We start from the raw sequence: 5,482 nt of genomic DNA, 5'->3' as shown, positions 1-5,482 counted from the left end.
TTCCTGTTATCCCCGCTGACCCAGCTCCTGGTTTACAGCCACCACTACACTGGCAGGCGGGCTCAGCCGCGGTCCATCACAGGCCCCCCACCATGAGGCGTTCCCAGTCCCGGGTTTACTAGGATCTGGGAGCCCGCACCCACTGGGCTCCAACTTGCACTCCTCTGGTCGTGGAAGCCGGGAACCCCCGATTGCCACCCTTCCCATGCCGCTCTGTTGCCCACACTCATCCTGCGCTCGCTGTCAACCTCCTCCTAAATTCCTTAGTAGGCTGTGAGTCAGCTGCCCATTCACCTCTTGTAACTTCACGGCCGTGCACATGAACAGTACCACTGCCGGCCAGGTTCACTCCTGCAACTCCTTGAATATCGGAGGCTGACACCGCGGCCTGGAGGGCCGCCTCTAACCCGAACACCTGGAACTTGTGGGCCTGCTGCTGTAGCTTGAACACACTCGTCTCCACCCAGCTCCACGGCACCAGGTATCCAGCAATTTGCCCCGTGAAGTGTCCTTTGAGAAGCATGTTTGGCTTTTGCCCGATGTATGCCCCAACGTGCTGGCGTTGCGGCCCTGCAGAATCCATGCAGCACTCATGCAACTTCTCTTCCTCCCGCTCTGGCATAACACGGCTACGGGTTTACTGCCCGCAGTGCGTGGTGGCTTTGTGCCATTACTCTAACCTGGACCTCCAGGGCCTCCCACAGCTGGGATGTTGGGACTCGGCCAACAACCTCATAATGCAGCGCCTCCGGGCTGCCATGTTGTTTCCTTACGGCGGCCATGCACCTCTTGGATGGCCTTCTCCCGGATGCCACGGTTCGCCTGGGGCTGCTCTTCCAGGCCAGTGGCTGCTGCCGGATACAGGGCTCCAGCTCCCGCGTTGGTGAGCTGTGTCTCCCGGGCCTAATCCTCAGCCAAGCGTCTGACTGCTGCCGTTTATCCTCCCGTCCTTCCCTGGCTTCCGCACCCCAGGGGTGGCTTCCATGCCTTCCAATCTGTGACTCAGGAAACCGCGCCACCATTCGCTTCTCCTCTTCCACCTGTTCCTCTTAGCCCTGGCTTGGGCTGTCAGGACGACCTTCCGACCCTTGGTACCCGTTGCCCCAATTCCTGCCCTCACCGACGGGCCTCCACAACTGCACCTCATCCATTGCTGCTGTCCGAGTTATCTCCCCTTTCTGGCTCCAAGTCCTCCTCGTCCACTTCTGGCCCCATGCACTCCGTCTGGGTGCTCCACTACACGAGAACAATCCCGCTGGGGTTGGTCCTCCGGCGGACACAACACAACCTACCAGCCCAAAGCAACTCAGCCTGGGTACTTCACCGTGCGAGAGCAAACCCCTGGGGTTGGCCTTCCGGATACATGCGACCCTTCCTCCTGGCCCAATGCAGCTCAGCCTGGGTGCTTCACTGCACGAGCGCAAAAACCTGGTGCTGGCCTTCCAGATAAACGCAACACAACCTACCGACCCAAAGCAGCTCCGCCTGGGTGCTTCACTGCACCAGCGCAAAAACCTGCAGGTGCTGGCCTTGCAGATAAACGCAACACAAACTACCTGCCTAAGGCAACTCAGCCTGGGTGCTTCACTGCACGAGAGCAAAACCCTGGGGCTGGCCTTGCAGATAAACGCGACACAACCTACCAACCCAAGGCAACTCAGCCTGGGTGCTTCACTGCGCGAGAGCATACCCCCTGGGGCTGGCCTTCCAGATAAACACGACCCAGTCTACCGGCCTAAGGCAACTCAGCCTGAGTGCTTCACCGCGCGAGAGCATACCCCCTGGGGCTGGCCTTCCAGATAAACACGACCCAGTCTACCGGCCTAAGGCAACTCAGCCTGGGTGCTTCACCGCGCGAGAGCATACCCCCTGGGGCTGGCCTTCCAGATAAACACGACCCAGTCTACCGGCCTAAGGCAACTCAGCCTGGGTGCTTCACCGCGCGAGAGCATACCCCCTGGGGCTGGCCTTCCAGATAAACACGACCCAGTCTACCGGCCTAAGGCAACTCAGCCTGGGTGCTTCACCGCGCGAGAGCATACCCCCTGGGGCTGGCCTTCCGGATAAACACGACCCAGTCTACCGGCCTAAGGCAACTCAGCCTGGGTGCTTCACCGCGCGAGAGCATAACCCCCGGGGCTGGCCTTCCGGATAAACGCGACCCAGTCTACCGGCCTAAGGCAACTCAGCCTGGGTGCTTCACCGCGTGAGAGCAAAACCCCTGGGGCTGGCCTTCCGGATAAACACGACCCAGTCTACCGGCCTAAGGCAACTCAGCCTGGGTGCCTCACCACGCGAGAGCATACCCCCTGGGGCTGGCCTTCCGGATAAACTCTTCCTATGCTACTGGCCTAAGGCAACCCAGCCCTGGTGCTGGCCTTCCAGCTAAACGCATCTAAGCCTACCGGCCCAAGGCCACTCAGCCTGGGTGCTTTACCATGCACCCCCTGGGGCTGGCCTTTCGGAGCAGCACAATGCAACCCGGACGCTTCTCTCCCTGAGAGCATCACCCGGGTAAAGCCTACCGGCCGTGGGCACTCATTATTGGGCAGACTTCCAGAGTCTAGTTGCTACCCGATGAGCGCAAGGCGGTCTGGGCGCTTCGGTGGGCTCCAGCTGGGCACCTGGCAGTAACCCGCAGTGGTAATAAACCATGCTGAGCTAAACCTCAAAGCAATGACCTCTCCGCCGCGGCGCCATCCCCTCGTAGCCGGATCACCCCATTCCCCAGCAAAACATGCGTAGTTGCCAACCCTTTGCGGCCGGTTTAGGGACACCCCTTTCCCTCTTACACACAACTGGGTAGGCCTAGTTGCAGCTGGCTGCGCCTGCTTTCAGACAACGTGGGATAAGGTGCGGAGTCCGTTGATCACCGCATCATCCCCTTCTGGGTGTTTCCGTCGCGTGCCATTCTTATCGCCTTCATCATAGCCATTACTTCGTTCTCCTCCGGACCTCCTCCGACTCCACCGTGCACTTCATCCCGCTCGGCCATCTCTTCACTGTTACTGACGCCCAATGTGCCAGTAACGCTGTGTTCTCTGATTTCCTTCCTTATTAAACTGGGTCCAAATGTATTGTATATTGTTATTTTTGACGTCCCTATTCCCCAACAAACGACGTTCTGACTTGCACTTGCTTGCACAGTTATCGGGCGATCTTGTGTTGTCTGAAGTTAGCACCTTGTTCCCAGCTAATCTTTGTGGGCTGAACACAACTCAGTTATCCCCTTTGGTTCCTATTACTAGCCCTGCCCATCCAGCCCAACACGGATATGGGTGCCGCCACAGCTGAGGTGGAAACCGCCATGGCTGCCGAAGGCGCCAAAGCAGGGGAACAGGATGGGCGGCCGGGGGCAATGCAGCTGCTGCAGCCAGGGATGGCGCTGGCGTCAGGCAGCGGGCTGCAGCAGGTAAACGGACATGTCAGGCTGCAAGCCACGGGTTTGTACAGGTGCCAGGGTGACAGCCGAGCCCCTGAACAGGAGCTGGGTTGCCTGTCGTACACGCACATATGTTAGGGTACGGCACATGGTGCAAGTCATGTTGTGTGATGGCCAGCTCATGAAAACCCAGTCGCCTGCCTTTGTTCATGCTGGGCACAAAGCCACCCCTGAGCCTTGCTTTCAGTTACTCACGGCCCGCCCCCACCCTTGCCATGTCCCTCTTTCCTCCGTTCTGCCCTGCCCATCCAGCCCAACACGGAGATGGGTGCCGCCGCCGCTGAGGTGGACACTGCCATGGCTGCCGAAGGCGCCAAAGCAGGGGAGCAGGATGGGCGGCCGGGGGCAATGCAGCTGCTGCAGCCAGGGATGGCGCTGGCGTCAGGCAGCGGGCTGCAGCAGGTAAACGGACATGTCAGGCTGCAAGCCACGGGTTTGTACAGGTGCCAGGGTGACAGCCGAGCCCCTGAACAGGAGCTGGGTTGCCTGTCGTACACGCACATATGTTAGGGTACGGCACAAAATGGAAGCGTGCTAAAGAATGTTCCTGAGAATGCTAAGAATGCTAAGAACGGCTTGAGAATGCTGGCGCTGCTGAGAATGTTCTTATGCCAGTCTCAAGCATTCTTATGACGGTTTTACGAAAGAATGGCTTTGAGAATGAAACGGTGCGGAAAACTTAGCAGAAACACGCACAAGTTACAGTGGTTTGCCCCTTCCATAGTTCAAGCAGGAAACAGAGAGTCAGTCCTGTATTCTGAAATAAGTTCATAGTGCTGAAATCATCCACAAGACCGACCATGAGGGCCCCTACAGCTCTGGACCGAGCGGGTAAGGCCCTTCGAAAACTGGCTGGCACCAGGAAGTCGCCCCAGTATACAAGCGAAGCAGACGTGCCCCAACAATCAACTATCCAACGAAGGATTTAGTCAGTCAACGTATGGAACGGGCCCCAAGCAATTTCTGTCGATTTGCATAGTAATGTGCCACTCCCATTACCTATTACTTCACCAATACGTCCCTGTGCACAACATTCATTCGGTTATCCATCAGTCGTACCATCAGCTGTACCTTCATTGAGAAGCCCCGCCCACCCTAAGGCACTGATTGGGTCGGTAACCCATGGGTTACCCATCGGTTACCCACCTTCAACCCCAAATTTTAGTAGAAGATTTAGAACTATGTATGTATTCAGTTTTAGCGTTTGTTCCCGCTTTGAGGGCATGAAACTCCCGAATAAGATTATTCATTCGCATTCATACAGTTCGAAGTGGATTGGGGAACGCAATTTAGCTTGAAATCCATTGTGTCTCTGGCTAGTTCTGAAAAGAAATCAATCGTGGATTAACAAGTTTCCCTTTCCCTTCTTCGCCGGTCAATCACAGACACCTCCGCGCCAGGCTCTGCCAGCTGCAGGCTTGTGGCAAACGGCCGCTGAGGGGCGGCTGGACAGCCGGCGGGCCGGGACGGGGTTGGTTCGGTCGAGTCTTTTAGCCTAGTAGTGTGGCCTTGAGAGCTCAGAAGGGATAGTGCTTGGTGTAGGGGGGAACCAGTCAGCTGAACCTGCAGGGATTTTCCCGGGTTCAGGAGGTAGCTACCTCTATAGATGTCGCCACATGAGAGTCTGAGAGTCGTTCGAAGTTCTTTGGATAGGTTTATGCGTCATGCGTGTGTTGCCCCGCTGAGGGCATTGGTGGGCAGCACGAGGGGGGTATAGTGGCCGTGGGCCTGGGGTTGTGTTTTTCTGCAGTGTAAGGACCCTTAGCAACTTGTTTCTGCCTTCCCATATCAACCATCCAGGAGAACAGAAATGAAGAGGCCACGCATACGTTGGTAATTTCATTTATCCCAGAATCCCAGCCCAAAATAACCGTCATAGCTTAGATTTGAATTCAGGTTCGAACCTGAGTGGAATCCGGAAGAGTTCATTCTCTATGGTATCACTTCAGTAAAAACAACTACAGCGGTTGAGGCAAGTCTGGCCACGTTAAGACAGCTATACACCTGACAAGAACCCATTCACGAAATCCTGCAGCTGAC

The sequence above is a fragment of the Volvox carteri genome (assembly GCF_000143455.1).
Source record: "Volvox carteri f. nagariensis unplaced genomic scaffold VOLCAscaffold_29, whole genome shotgun sequence".
Classification (NCBI taxonomy): Eukaryota; Viridiplantae; Chlorophyta; class Chlorophyceae; order Chlamydomonadales; family Volvocaceae; genus Volvox; species Volvox carteri.
The sequence above is the reverse complement of the archived record's forward strand: the minus strand, read 5'-3'. Positions refer to the sequence as shown.